At 51.1% G+C, this 15,962-nt stretch overlaps 1 protein-coding gene across 6 annotated transcripts in view; it reads left to right on the top strand.

Moving 5' to 3' along the window:
- Nucleotides 1-15,962, top strand: part of LOC119974893 (muscarinic acetylcholine receptor M3-like) — a 549,971-nt gene that overhangs the window by 511,274 nt on the left and 22,735 nt on the right. The window contains exon 1 of one of the 6 annotated variants that reach the window (XM_038814271.1): nt 1,191-1,240. The exons of the other annotated variants lie outside the window; for them this stretch is intronic. The gene's annotated coding sequence lies outside the window, so the exon portion shown is untranslated. Of the gene's footprint in view, nt 1-1,190; nt 1,241-15,962 lie in introns of those variants that run through there. 6 annotated transcript variants of the gene reach the window in all.

The raw sequence follows: 15,962 nt of genomic DNA, 5'->3' as shown, positions 1-15,962 counted from the left end.
TTCTGTGCTGTACTGTTCTGTATAGATGGCTTTTCATGAAAGGCGCTTCCAACAAATAAAGTGTGTCCCGTTTGTAGCATTTGCCGATCATCTGTGGTATTTCTCATAGAGGGGCTGTCAGGCGGATCGTACAGAGCGGGTAGAGAGGTCTGGAAGGGGGCCAGGGGAATGAAGCAGACAGGAGTAGCCAAGGAGCAGAACCATCAATTTGTGCCTGCGGGGGAGGGGGGGGGAGGGGGGGGGTTTGCTCCCAACTCCCAGATCACAGGGTCTCGTGATGGGTTTACAATGCCACCTAGTGGTCGGAGGTCATGCATAACATTATTTACAAGCTAGTCTTCGGCATATCATCACACTTCTGACATCATTTGATACATCATTGCTTGCGATAGTAAATGATGTTAGTTTTGCAGAGATGAAAAATTTGGGTGTAATCTCCCCACAATTGCAGTGTTGGATGGGGCAAGAAAAGCTGTTTGAAACTCATCAGCTTCACAGCCGCCTTTTCTCATCATTTAACTGCACTCTGCACAATTTCAGAGTGCTGGTGAAGATAACACAGCCAGCTGGAGGGGCGGGGTGTAAATACACCGGCAACACCGGGAATCTGAGATCAGGGCCGGGATTCTCCCCTACCCGATGGGGCGGGGGGTCCCGGTGTAATGGAGTGGCGTGAACCACTCTGTCGTCGGGCCGCCCCAAAGGTGCGGAAGTCTCCGCACCTTTAGGGGCCAAGCCCTCACATTGAGGGGCTAGGCCCGCGCCGGAGTCGTTCTCACTCCGCCGGCTGGTGTGAACGGCCTTTGGCGCCACGCCAGCCAGGGCCGAAAGGACTTCGTCCGCCGGCGTAAGTCCGCGCATGCGCCGGAGCGTCAGCGGCTGCTGACGTCATCCCGGCGCATGCGCAGGGGAGGGGGTCTCTTCCGCCTCCGCCATGGTGAAGACCATGGCAAAGGCGGAAGAAAAAGAGTGCCCCACGGCACAGGCCCGCCGCCCGATTGGTGGGCCCCGATCTTCCCTGCATCTAGTATGTCCAGCCCTGTTAGAATTTTATACATTTCAATCAGATCTCCTCTCATCCTTCTGAACTCCAGTGAATACAGGCCCAGTTGAACCAATCTCTCCCCATCGGATAGTCCTGCCAACCCAACATCAGCCTGGTGAACCTCTGCAGAACTTCATCAATGGCAAGTACATCCTTCCTGAGGTAGGGAGACAAAAACTACTCGCAAAACTCCAGGTGAGTCAGTGTGAAATATGTCAAAATGTTGCTCAAAGAGCAGTTTTGGCAAAGTGTCATGGGATCTTCTCAGCACATCAAACTAAAGGGTAAAACATGTGTAAAATTGTCTGTGAAGCAGCTTTTAGATTTGTTTTGTATTCCACTTTCCTAAATTTGTGGTTGGAGAATGCCAATGGCTGCGATCTAGAAGCTGTGTTTGCTGCGGGGTGCAACTCCGATCGCGGGCCATGCCACCGTGGGGGCACACCCCGGGGTCAGATTGCCCCGCGCCCACCCTGGTGCCTGCTGGCGCCACCAATCCCGCCGGTCAGGTAGGTGTTTTGATTCCCGCCAGCAGGCACCAGGGTGGGCGCGGGGCAATCTGCCCCCACGGCACAGGCCCGCCGCCTGATCGGTGGGCCCCGATCGTGGGCCATGCCACCGTGGGGGCACACCCCGGGGTCAGATTGCCCTGCGCCCACCCTGGTGCCTGCTGGCGCCACCAATCCCGCCGGTCAGGTAGGTGTTTTGATTCCCGCCGGCGAGGGAGGGAAGATGTGTTCCCTGGTGGGGGAATTTAGAACCAAGGGACACAATCTCAGGATACAGGCAAACAATTTTGGATTGAGATGAGTAAACATTTCTTCATGCAAAGGGTCTTGAAGTTGTGGATTTTCTACCGCATAAAAGTGACTGAATGTATTCAAGAAGGAGATAGATTATTTCTATATTTTAATGGCATCAAGGGGATTGGGGAGAAAGCAAGAAGATGGCATTGATGTAGAGGATCAGCCATGATCATATTGAATGGTGGAGCAGGCTTGAAGGGCCTACACCTGCTCCTCGTTTCTAGGTAAGAATTAAGGGGGGAGTTTTTGCAGAAGTTGACTGGAAAACTGACAGGATTGAACCCACTTCTCCTACTATAGCTATCTGATTTTATTAGCCACCGAAGCCATCAAAACATTCCGTAACCAGTGATGTGTTTTAATCCTTACTGTGATAAACGTTTTAATAAATTTCTAAATGATCAGTTTTAGTGTTTGAGGGAATAATTATTGGCCAGGGCACCAGCGAGAATTCCCCCGATCTTTTGAATAGCGCAATGGTATAATTTGCCTCAGAGACAGGTTTAATTATTTCAAAAATGGTATCTCCAACAATGCAGCATGCCTTCAAGTGTTAGCCTAGATTATGTACTCAGGACTCAGGAGAACTCATAACTTTCTGCCTCAGCCATAAAAGTGCAACCACTGAGGCTGAAATGTAGATGGCTAGTTCTTGACATAAAGATGTTGGGCAAGATTTTCCCATAATTTGTCAGCGCCAGGCTCTGGATGAAAACTGGCATGTATCTCTCCAGATGCACTGTTGGGTTTTCAGACCAGATATTGAGCTGCTCTGTAAGCAGCAGTCTGGCAGGACGGGACCTGATAGAGCCGGCAAGGCTGGCTCCACAGAGTCTAGGGGCACTATCTTTATAGGGTGCATCCAATCAGAGAGAGATAAAACTCTGAAGATTGAACTCCACCCAGGCCCACCCCCACACTGCACAATTATTGGGGGCTCTCCACGCCAGCTCCCCCCTCCATCCACCGCACAATTATCACTCCTCCTGGTGATTTCTACAACTGAAAAGGTGTCATGCCAATTTTTTTTAATTTGAAGTTGTGGACAGCTTGGAAATTCCACAATTTCTTACTTTAAGAGAGCAAAAGTGCAAACGGTGCTTGAAAACTCCAAACTGATAATTGTCAAGCTGTTCTACAATTTCGAAGTGCAGCTGATTTTCAAGGGGCAGTTTGTGCTGATTCAGGCTATGTGAATGACAATGGCAGCTTTTATGCCCTAAATTGTATTAACTTGGTTGGTACAAGTGAGATATGTTAAAAAGCTTTGCCTCAGTTTTGACAAACAGGTCAAACTTATTGCTTTCTTTAGATGCCCTGTCATTCCCAGACACTGAGAGCAGGATTTTACACATATATCGAGCTGGATTGTCCATCTGGGAGACTTTGTCCTCCCACCAGAGCTGAATCGCAAAAGTTTGGGGATTGCAAACCGATAAGTCATTCCGTATTCCTTGCCATGCAAATATATGCATGGCGTGGAATACGAGAGATTCTCAGGGAATCCCCCCCCTATGGGGAGGACCACATCTTGAGCGGGCAATCCTATAATGAGGTTCCGCAGCCAGTCACCGCTCTCCCGCCCCACCGCACTGTAAATCGGAACCAAAGTCCCACCCGCCCCCCCACCCCCCCGGATTACCTGGGTGCCCCTCCTACTCACATGTATTGGGGTGACCTGACCCACATCCCTCAGGGACCCATGTAATAGGGAGACATTCCACAGGAAGCCCTGTAATAGGGGGACCCCAGGTAGGGACCTTGGTAATAGGGAGGCCCTCACAGGGATCTCTGTAACAGGGAGACCCCCCATAGGGACTCATGTAATAGGGAGGCCCCCTCAGATGGACCCCCTGCCCAAAGGGATCATCCCCCCACAGACCTCCCTCCCCGAGGAAAAGAGATCCATGCCTGGAAGCTAAGGGCAGACCAGACAGAGGCAGTGAGAAGAATTACTGCTATAACACTTACCTTGAAGCTCCATGTGTCCAATCCTGGAAGGAGAGCAGCTGTGTCCTGCATCTGGTTCCCACAGATCCATGAGCTGCAAGCCATTCATAGATTTCTCGTAGTGATCTGTGATTAATAACTTCTACAAATCATCTGCAGCTTTTATTTATTCATCTCCCTTCACTGTCTTCAGTGGCCTAAGTGGTGAAAAGCCAATGTTTGTAAACATTGACCACATCAAAGAGAGGTAAGTGCATTTCAATTAATCAAGCATGTGATTTCACAGCACCTACCTCTCTTCAGTGACCAGGGAATCATGGGAGGCCAGAACCTAGGGCGGCGGGCCCACGAAATAGATGCAAATAGGTCATTCAGACCCATTTGCATTAGATGACGCAAATATTAGCATGGTGCTGAAGGCCCGGATTCGATCCCAGCCCCGGGTCACTGTCTGTGTGGAGTTTGTACATTCTCCCCGTGTCTGCCACAACCCAAAGGTGTGCAAGGGTAGGTGGACTGGCCAAGCTAAATTGCCCTTAATAGGAAAAAATATGACTGGGTACTCTAAATTTACAAAAGAGAAAGACGCATTTTCATTTATTCACATGCTCCTGCTGGCATGCGGCATGGACCTCATTTTTGCCACCAGAGAGAGGGATTCCCAGAGCATTGCAAACGGGTCAGCGTCGGTCCCGATTTTGCCACACGCCCTATTCTCCGTCCCATCAGGGAATGCGATCCTGGTGACCTGGACGGAGGATGCCGCCCATTATTTCTATCCGGTGTCATCTGCCATTTACCAGAGTTCATTTCGTGCCTCTCTGAGATCTGAAGGGAGGATAAGCTCCAACCATCACTTAGCATATGCATATAATGCGTACCGCCCAACCAAAGATTCTGATCTACCATTATAGGTACAGAAGAGTACAATGTGCACCTTGGATGGATCTGGGGAAAAAACACTTGCATTATTTATCTCATGTCATTCACGATCTCAGCTCACCCCAAAGCACTTTTCAGCCAAACATGTTTGAACTGTAGTCAGTAATATTCCAAAGTGGGAAAAAGTGGCAACCAGATTGCGCAGCAAGATCCCACAAACAACAAAGAGATTATGACCGGGTAATATGTCGAGAAGTAAGGTTGGTTCGGGGATGAATACTGATTAGGATCAATACTGGAGGCACAGCGCAGCTAGAGCAGGGACTCAGTGGCACCATTTCACAGTTCGAGACTTCTCTCGCAACGAGAAACAAATACAAGCGTAAGATCTGGGCTCAGAGTGTGTGAGAGCAGCCAAGGGTGAAATTATAATCCCTTATACGTTGTTTCAAGTCTGATGTAGAAATGTAATTGAAGTGCTCTGGGCTGAGACAGACGGATTTGTTAGATGTAATTAGATTTGTGGATTGTCAGCAAGAGTTTGGGAGGAAGAAGCGATACTTCAACTCATTTCCAAACCAGCCTGTTACTATGACTCAAGGGATGTGGGATAGTCAAGATCCAACTTTTGTGTGTGAATCAAGTTAAATATTTACAGGAAGAAAAGTTTTGGCATGAAAAAGTGATCATCTCGTTTATGCCAACAAAGGGTCACATTTTGCAGGACGACTAGAGGACACAGCATGAGAAGTTGTATCATAATGTACTTCGAATGAAAATGGCCTACTTATTTGCCTGGAGTGAGATGGAATAGTACAGATTTTGGTGTCATGTGGGGGAAGGGATTGGTGTGGTAGGGGGCTGGAATAGCGAACACAGAATTCTCCTTCTCAGATGGGACTTGACCAGAAGAATATCAGAAACCTCAGTGCTGCAGTGGTTTTCCCGGCATTTCCAAGTCTTCTCTGTCTACGGAGGACAGCCAGACAAAACCTCCACTGACATTATCCTCATGGTATTAGGACACTTTACATCATTTATCTTGTTCTACAATGAGCACTTATTAATTAACAAAGCATATGGAAGCTCAATTATAAAAATTGTTTTAATTTATCTTACAACTATTAGTGCAAAAATGGGACTCCTGCAGATTTGATTGGGATCTCCAAGGTATTGCATCCATATGGGAGATCAATGCAGGAGCTCAGTTGACTAGATGTTGGTGTGCAATGCAGGAAGACACCAAAAGAAATGTTCATGAAGGCCTGCCTCCTTGCCTTACCCCATGCTTGATGAGAAGTGGTACGCCTCAAGCTACATAACCACTTGTCTCTCTCTCTCTTCTGGGGAGAGATGTCTACGGCCTTCATGAACAATGGCTAATTATCCACCTACATCCAGATTTATACTGATTTGCATTGAATACATTCAGTCATTGGATCCGACCATAATAAAAGGAAATAAATAGCTGAACAAAATAATTAAGTAATTCATTAAGCTCATAAGTCTGGAAGGACAGGTGATGTGCCACGGCAAGTTGGAGCTCATGAACCCAATTTTATCTAGGGCAAGCACATCTGCAGTGTGTCTGTGGCTTGAGGAGCTTCGGCTCAGAGTCAGTGAGTTGGAGGCTGAGCTGCAGACACTGCAACACATCAGGGAGGGCGAGAATTACCTGAATGTTATTTTTCAGGAGGTGGTCTCACCCCTTAAAATAGAGTGTTCTGGCTTGGAAAGTGGGCACGGGAAGGACAGTGTGACAGCAGCTGAGGCAGGTAAGGGAACCCAAAGGGCAGGCTGCCATACTGTGTTACAGGATGCCATTCAAGTGGGGGGTTCACATAGAATGTAGTAATAGGGAACAGTATAGTGAAGGGGATTGAGACTACTCTTATAGCAAGGAGCAAGAGTCCAGACGGTTGTCAGGACATTTTCTCAGGGCTGGAGAGAAACTTCATAGATAGAGTTCATAGAATTCACAGTGCAAAAAGAGGCCATTCAGCCCATCGAGTCTGCACCGGCTCTTGGAAAGAGCACCCTACCCAACCGCATACCACCACCCTATCCCCATAACCTAGTAACCCCACCCAACACTAAGGGCAATTTTGGACACTAAGGGCAATTTAGCATGGCTAATCCACCTAACCTGCACATCTTTGGACTGTGGGAGGAAACTGGAGCACCCGGAGGAAACTACGCACACACGGGGAATCGAACCTGGGACCCTGGAGCTGTGAAGCAATTGTGCTAACCTCTATGCTACCATGCTGCCCACAAACTTGCAGTGGAAGGGAGAGAATCTAGTGGTTATGGTCCATGTAGGTACAAACGACATAGGCAGGACAAGGAAGGAGGTTCTGCATTATCAGTGTAAGGGTTTAGGCACCAAATTAAGAAGCAGAACCTCAAAAGTAATAAGTTCAGGTTTATTACTTGAGCCACATTCAAATTGGCTAAGGACAAATTAGATTCAAGACTGGTGTGGGAGAATGGGTTTGGTTTGTGGGGCACTAGCACCAATACTGGGGAAAGTGGAACCTGTACATTGGAACAGTCTACACCTGGGCCGGGATTCTCCCCTACCTGGTGGGGCAGGGGGTCCTGGCGTAGCGGAGTGGCGCCAACCACTCCGGCGTCGGGTCTCCCCACAGGTGCGGAATTCTCCGCACCTTTAGGGGCTAGGCCCACGCCGGAGTGGTTGGCGCCGTGCCAAAACCGGCGCCAGCGGCCTTTGACGCCCGCCGCCCGGCGTCGGGGCTGGCCGAAAGGCCTTTATCGGTTCGCGCATGCGCCGGTGCGTCAGCGGCCACTGACATCACCACCGGCGCATGCGCGGTGGAGGGGTTCTCTTCCGCCTCCGCCATGGTGGAGGCCGTGGCGACGGCGGAAGAAAAAGAGTGCCCCCACGGCACTGGCCCGCCCGCCGATCGGTAGGGGTCACCCCTACGGGGTCCGATCTCCCCGCGCCCCCCCAGGACCCCGGGGCCCGCTCCACCGGCCACACTCCCGCCAGACACCAGAGTTGCTCCAATTCCCGTCCGGACGAGAGAGGCCTGTCAGCGGCGGAACTTTGGGCCCATCGCGGGCCGGAGAATCGCTACGGGGGGCAAGAAAATTGGCGCGGGGGGCACGCCGATCAGCGGGGCACGATTCCCGGCTGGCAGAGAATTCCGCCCCTGAACCGTGCTTGTGCTGGTGTTCTCACGAGCCACATAACTGGGGAAGCAGAGAGAGTTTTCAAACAAATAGTGGGGGCACATAGGGCCGGCCCAAGGTACCGGCAACTCGGGCAGTCGCCCGGGGTGCCATGTGTTAGGGGGCGCCAGAGACTCGGGTCCCGCGCATGCGCAGTTGGGCTGGTGCCAACCAGCGCAAGCGTGGTGGCCGCCCTCCCCCGGGGCGCCCCCTCCGCCCCCCCCTCCGGCCGCCCCCCCCCCTCCGTCCGTACCCCCTCCGTCTGCCCCCACCCCCCTCGGCCCTGCCCCGCCCCCCTCAGCCCTGCCCCCCCCCGCCTCGGCCCCACCCCGCCTGCCCCCCGCCCCCCCGCCCCCCCCTCGGCCCTCCCCCGCCTCGGCCCCGCCTCGGCCCCCCCCCCCCTCCCCGGCCTCGGCCCCCCCTCCCCCACCTCGGCCCCCCCCCCCCCCCGCCCCCCCCCCGCATCGGCCCCGCCTCGGCCCCGTCTTGGCCCCGCCCCTCCACCCCCGCCCCCCCCCCCCCCCCCCGCCTCGGTTCCGCCCCCCCCCACCTCAGCCCCGCCCCCCACGGTGCTGAAGTTCAGCTTGCCCGGGGCGCCAGCAACCCTAGGGCCGGCACTGGGGACACGGGATCAAATTTGTGGTTTACCAAAGAGTAGACACAAAGCAAGAGAGAAAGGTACTAATATGGGAAATAATAAACTGACTGTGGCAGGAAGGGACCGAGAGTACAAATCTTAAAGTAAATCAGCCAATAAGGCTGGATGCTACAAAAATAATAAAAGGACAAAACCTAATGCTCTGTCTCTAAATTAAAATTGCATTCAAAACAAAACAGATTGTCTTAAGTACAATTGATAGCCATTAGTCATGGCTACAGGATGTCATTGCCTGGGATCTGAATATTGTGACATTTAGGAAGGACGGGAAGTTGAGAACAGGTGGAAGGGTGGCTCTGATAATTAATTGTGGTATTCGTGCAGCAGAGAAGGGTGACCTAAATTCTGGAACCAGGACGTAGGAGCAGTTGAGGTTGAGATGAGAAATGCCAAAGGCAAAAAGTCACTTGTGGGAGTACAGGCCCCCAAATTGTAGCTACATGATAGGGCAATGTATAAAATAAGAGTTAATAGGAGCTTGTCAGAATATTACGGCATTAATCATGCGGGGGATTTTATTTAAATATAGATTGGGAAAATCAAGTTGGCAAAGGTGGTGTAGATGAGGAGTTCAAAGAATGTTCTCAGGGTAGTTCTTGAAACAGCACATTCTGGAGCCAACCATGAGCAGACTTGGTATTGTGCAATGAGAGAGAATTAATTGATAATCTCATAGTGAAGGGACCTGTAGCTGGAAGCGATCAGGAGAGAAGAATGCATCCAAGACTAATATTTTAAACTTAAATAAGGGCAACTACGAGGGCATGAATGGCCGCCTTCTGCACTGTAGGGATTCTATGCTTCAATGGAAAGCAGAGCTAGCTGAGCTGAAGTGACAAATGTGCTGAAGTAATAGATCAACAAATGATCAGTGGCAGACATTTAAAGGGATATTTCAGAATATTCAATGAAAGAAAAAAATTCCAAGGTAAGGGCCCATCATGGTAGCACAGTGGTTAGCACTACTGCTTCACAGCTCCAGGGTTCCAGGTTCGATTCCCGGCTTGGATCACTGTCTGTGTGGAGTCTGCACGTTCTCCCCGTGCCTGCGTGGGTTTCCTCTGGGTGCTCCGGTTTCCTCCAAGTCCTGAAAGAGGTGCTGTTAGGGAATTGGACATTCTGAATTCCCCCCCTGTGTATCCAAATAAGCGCCGGCATGTGGCGACAAGGAGATTCTCACTGTAACTTCATTGCAATGTTAATGTCAGTCTACTTGTGACAATAATAAAGACTATTATGAACTAAAACAGTTAAGCACAATATTAAACTGTGGGCGGCACAGTAAGCACAGTGTTTAGCACTGTTACCTCACAGCCCCAGGGGCCCCAGGTTCGATTGCCGGCTTGAGTCACTGTCTATGCGGAGTCTGCACATTCTCCCTGTGTCCTGTGTGGGTTTTCCTTCGGGTGCTCCGGTTTCCTCCCATAAGTCCCAAAAGACGTTCTGTTAAGTGAATTGGGCATCCTGAGTTCTCCCTCAGTGTACCCAAACAGGCGCCGGAATGTGGTGACGAGGAGATTTTCACAGTAACTTCATTGCAGTATTAATGTAAACCTACTTGTGACAATAATAAAGATTATTATTAACTAAAAAAAAAGCATGAGCTGGATGAGATGGGCGAGAATGGGCGTCAACCCCAAAATTTTGACTGCCACCCTGGTGAATTGGTTGAGAATCGGCGCGCGCAAACTACGCAGCGCGGGTAGGAGGGCATTGACAGAAGCCCCCCCTCGATTCTCCGCACACAACTGGCCGACTTCTGGCCATCGGGGAACATTGGTGGCGGCTACAGACTCATTCCGCGGCTGCCCTGGTGGGAGGCGAGTGGATCATTCACTAGGGGGGGCTCATTGATGACCAGGCAAACGATCAGGCGGCACCGATCGCAGGCGGGCACGATCTTGTGGGGACCTACTTCTTCCATCATGGTTCGCGATCTGAGTCCGCCATGTCACATGAGGCGGGCCGCCGCAGGCCGCTGCCATGCGCATGCGGGAACTCCCGACCGGAAGTGCGGGGCCACGTATCCGCAGCCAGAGCTGCGAGCACCACTCCGGGGCCCTGCCAGCCCCCTGCAGATGGGAGAATTACTCAGGACTTTCTTAAGGTAAGTGCAGAGTGAAATGCCAGCATTTTTACGCTGGCGTGGGGACAGAGCCCCATTATTGGAGAATCCAGCCCCAGATATTTATGCAAAGTAGAGTGGCAGGTCAGAAGATTGGAAAGGATATAAAGAACATTAAAGAATGACAAAACGATTGACAGGAGGGATAAACTACAAGAGTACAAGAAAATGCTAGTCCGTAATATACAGGAGGAGATTGGGGTGGGATTCTCTAACACTCCCCCCCCCCCCCCCCCCCGCCGGGCCGGAGAATCGCCACGGGGGCAGCGTGAATCCCGCCCTGACGCCGGCTGCCGGATTCTCAGGCGCCGGTTTTTCGGCAGGGGCGGGAATCGCGTCACGCCGGTTGCCGGTCCCCCCCCGGCGATTCTCCGCTCCACGATGGGCCGAGTGGGCCACCCGTTTTCGGCCAGTCCCGCCGGCGTAAATTAAACAACGGCTGGACCGGAGTCGGGGGGGGGGGGGGGGGATCTTGCTGGCCCCAGGGGGGGCTCCCACGGTGGCCTGGCCCGTGATCATCGCCCACCGATCTGCGGGGCGGACCTGTGCCGTTGGGACACTCTTTCCCTCCGTGCTGGCCGCTGTAACGGTCAGCCATGGCCGGCGCGGAGAAGAGCTTCGCAGCGCATGTACTGATGTACTGAGATCACGCCAGAACACACTGGCGTTCCCACGCATGCGCCAACTTACGCCGGCCAGCGGAGGCCCTTCAGAGCAGGTTGGCACAGCGCCAACCCCGCCGGTGCTGGCCTAGCCCCTGAAGGTGCAGAGGATTCCAACGCCGGAGTGGTTCACGCCACTACTCGGCACCCGTACGGCCCGCCCCGCCTGATAGCGGAGAATCCCGGCCTAAGTGTTTCAATAGATATTTGAAAAAGAAGAGCATTACCAAAGTAAGCATTGGTCTGATGGAAATGTGATCTGTGTACTTTGGTAATAGAAAGTAAGGCCACGGTGGATGAATTAGACATGTAGGGCGGAATTCTCCGCTCCCTGGAAAAATCGGGAGGGCCATCGTGAACTCGGCCGAGTTTCACGATGGCCTCGGAGGCCGCTCCTCGCCCCCTATTCTCCCATCCGGGTGGGGCTAGGAGCAGCGCTCCGTAACTCTCGACCGCGGGGGCGTCGCGCCGAGAATGTTAAGGCCGGCGTGCCTAATGACGTCAGCCGCGCATGCGCAGGTTGGCCGGCTCCAACCCGCGCATGCGCGGCTGACGTCACGACGGCTGACAGCTCGAACCCGCACATGCACGGTCCGTCTTTCCCCTCAGCCGCCCCGCAAGACGTGGCAGCTTGATCTTGCGGGGCGGCGGAGAGGAAATAGTGCGTCCGATTGAGACGCCGGCCCGACGATCGGTGGGCACCGATCGGGGGCCTGTCCCCTTCCGAGCACAGTCGTGGTGCACATTCCCCACCAGGCCCCCTACAAGCCCCAAACGGGCATCTCCTCACCCGTTTCACAACGGCAGCGAACAGGTGTGGTTGCCGCCGTCGTGAAACGGTCGCGAACGGCAGGCCGCTCGTCGGAGAATCACCGGTCGCCGTGAAAAATGGCGAGCGGTGATTCTTCCGAGCCGGGGGGGGGAGAATCGCAAGGGGAGCGTGAAATTTGTCGGGGGGCCCTCAAGCGACTCTCCCACGCGGCGTGGGGAGTGGAGAATCGCACCCGTATTTTCTATCTGTCTTCACTGCAGAGAACACAAGTAACATGCAAGAAATAGCCTTAAATCGGGAAATGGAAGGGAGAGAGGAACTCAGGAAAATTACAATTACCCAGGAAGTGGTATTGAGCAAATTGTTGGATCTGCAGGCTGACAAATCACCTGGTCTGGGTTGTTAAGTTTCTGAAAGATGTGGCTAATGAGATAGTTGATACATTTGTTTTAATTTTCCCAAGTTCTCTAGATTTCGGGAAGATTCTATTAGATTGGAAAATAGCAAATGTAACTCCTTTATTCAAAAAGGGAGGGAGACAGAAAGCAGGAACCTATAGACCAGTTGACCAAACATCTGTCGTAGGGAAAATGTTAGAATCCATTGTTAAAGATGTTACAGCAGGGAACTTGGAAAAATTCAAGGCAATTAGGCAGAGTCAACATGGTTTTGTGAAAGGGAAATCATGTCTAATCATTTTATTGAAGTTCCTTGAAAGGGTCACGTGTGCTGTGGATGAAGTGGAACCAGTGGATGCACTGGACTTAAATTTCCATAAAACATTTGAAAAGGTGCCAAGTCAAAGGTTATTGCACAAAATAAAAATTCATGGTATAGGGGGTAACATTTTGGCATGGATAGAAGATTGGCTAGCTAAAAGAAAACAGTTGAGTTGGCATAAATGGGTCTTTTAGGTGGCAGGATATGACGAGTGGTGTAACACAGGGATCAGGGCTGGGACTTGGATGAAGGGAATGAAGGTATAGTTGCTAAATTTGCTGATGGCACAAAGGTAGGTAGGAAAGTAAATTGTGAAGAGGACATAAGGAGTCGACAAAGTGGCTTAAATAGGTTAAGTGAGTGGGCAAAAATCTAGCAACTGGAGTATAATGTGAGGAAATGTGAAATTAACAGTTTTGGCATGCAGACTAAAAGAGAAGCTTATTATCTCAACGGTGAGAGATTGTGGAGCTCTGAAGAGGGACCTGGGTGTCCCAATGCATGAATCACAAAAGGCTTCTCCATATACGGTGCAGCAGGTGACTAGGAAAGCTAATAGAATGTTATCATTTATTGTGAGGGGAATTAATTGCAAAAAGTAGGGAGGATATGCTGTGGTTGTCCAGGATATCAGTGAGACCACATCTGGTATATGGTATACACCTTTTTTAAGGAAAGATGAATATGCATTAGAAGCAGTTCAGAGAAGGTTGACCAGACTAATTAATACCAGGAATCGGAAGGTTGTCTTATGAGGAAATGTTGGAGAGGTTAGCTTGTATTCACTAAAGTTTAGAAGAGTAAGAGGCAACTTGATCAAAACCATTAAGACCCTGAGGTGAAACCCCAGAAATGTTGTGTTTTTCCGGCATTTCCAACGTTCTTCTGTACACAGAAGACAGCAGATGAACCCTTCACTGATATTTATCCTCATGGTATCAGAGCGCTTTCCATCATTTATCTTGTTCTTGAATTAGCAGTTTATTCATCAACAAAGCATATGGATGCTGGATTGCAACGTTTGTTTTAATTTATCTGGTCCTGTCACCCACTGATCTAATTTACATCTAACAAATCTGGCTGATAAGGAAGTGTGTATTTCACTGCGTATGATTCTGCCATCTGTGTGGTACTTGCCGACAGGAACTCTGACTAGTGATACTACAGAGGCAGTTGCACAAGTTGCACAGGCATGTCTTTAAACTTGTGAGACCCGGTCAGGTATCCCAGGCTTTGAGTGAAATCTCATGACTTCTCATTTCATAAGAAGAAGCCATAAATGTATTTCAAAGAAGCCACAAGATTGTTGGTACAGGAACATAGAACAGAGAGTGCAGAAGGAGGCCATTTGACCCACTTAAACCCTCACTTCCACCCTATCCCAATAACCCAAGAACCTTTTTGGTCACTAAGGGCAATTTATCATGGCCAACCCACCTAACCTGCACGTTTTTGGACTGTGGGAGGAAACCGGAGCACACGGAGGAAACCCACACAGGCACGGGGAGAACGTGCAGACTCCGCACAGACAGTGACCCAGCGGGGAATCAAACCTGGAACCCTGTGAAGCCACAGTGTTATCCATTTGTGCTACCATACTGTCCGTAGTAGAGATGTTACATGGGTGGCATGCAACACGGGTTACCTTCTGAGGTTGAAGTTAAATAAATATTAATTGGATGCCTAAAATGTCAGTGAGCCATGTTATGAGCTCAACTGGTTATCTTATACTGGTAGTTAAGTGTAGTAATTAGCACACTCAGGATTGTTCAGCAAGTGCATGCCAATCAGAACGTGGCTCAATTACACTTGCTAGAAGTGACAGACATTCATATACAGGGACCATTCGCTGCGAACAAAAGGAATATGTGCAAGCCTTATGCTTCTTTCAAATTGCCCAGCAGCTTGGGGAACCTACAGTTACCTCTTGCTTTCTCCATAGCCGGCTTGCCAACCAATCAGCGCACTTTCCCCCTATTGTGTAAATTGCTGAGATCATTTGAAATTTGGCTTCCTTGTCTTTGTTCTGATGAGTGCAAGATGAAAAGCTTCAGCAACATGTCTTATAGGCCAGTGTTTTTCAAACTTTTTTTCCCAGGACCCACTTTTGCCAACTAGCTGACCTTTGGGACCCACTTGATCGCTGGCACAGACATGATGGGCTGAAGAGCCTCTTTCTGTGTTGCAAAACCATATGACTCTATGAAAGTAGAGATATATTCAAAGTGAAGAGGGCAGAGGAGAGCCATGAGGTTGATGTCAATGTTTGAATTATTCAAAAAACCCAATTTACATTTTTTTCTAGCACCTTCACAACTAAATGTGCATAAAGTAGTTAACAACCAATGAAGTACAGTCACTGCTGTGATGCCAATTTCTGCACAGTAAATCCCAACAACAGCAATGTGAAAAAGCCAGGGGCTGGATTCTTCCGCCCCGCCCGCCGCAAGAAGCCGACAATGGGAAAATCCATTGACCCCAGGCCAGATTCTCCAGTCGCAGGACGAACGCGGCCGGAGAATCCCACCCCAATCTGTTTTTTTGAAGTTGATTGAAGGATAAATGTTTGTGAGGACCTCAGTGATAACTCCCCGGTCCTATGCAATCTAGTCCCATGGAATCATTTACATCCAAATGAGATGCAGAGCCTCCATGTAACTTGGTAACATGGGGCAGAATTCTCCGACCGCCCCGTAGGGTCGGGGAATCGCCCGGGGCCGGCGTAAATCCCGCCCCTGCCGTGGCCGGAATTCTCCGCCACCCGGGAATCGGCCGGAACTGGAATCACGCCCTGCCGATCGGCGTGTCCCCGCGGCGATTCTCCGACCCGCAATGGGCCGAAGTCCCACCGCTGACAGGCCAATCCCACCGATGTGGTTTAAACCACCTCTGGTGCCGGCCGGATTGGCGGCGCGAGCGGGCCCCAGGGTCCAATCGGCCTGTGCACCCCCAGGACCCTGGGGGCCTGCTCACGCCGCCAATCCCCCACGATGCCCCCACGGTGGCCTGGCCCGCGATCGGGGCCCACCGATCAGCGGGCGGGCCAGTGCCGTGGGGGCACTCTTTTTCTTCCGCCGCCGCAATGCCTCCACCATGGCGGAGGCGGAAGAGACCCCCCTACACACCGGCGCATGCACGGACCGGCGA

This window comes from Scyliorhinus canicula, chromosome 1 (genome assembly GCF_902713615.1).
Source record: "Scyliorhinus canicula chromosome 1, sScyCan1.1, whole genome shotgun sequence".
NCBI classification, from domain to species: Eukaryota; Metazoa; Chordata; class Chondrichthyes; order Carcharhiniformes; family Scyliorhinidae; genus Scyliorhinus; species Scyliorhinus canicula.
This window is presented reverse-complemented; position numbering and strand designations above follow the sequence as displayed.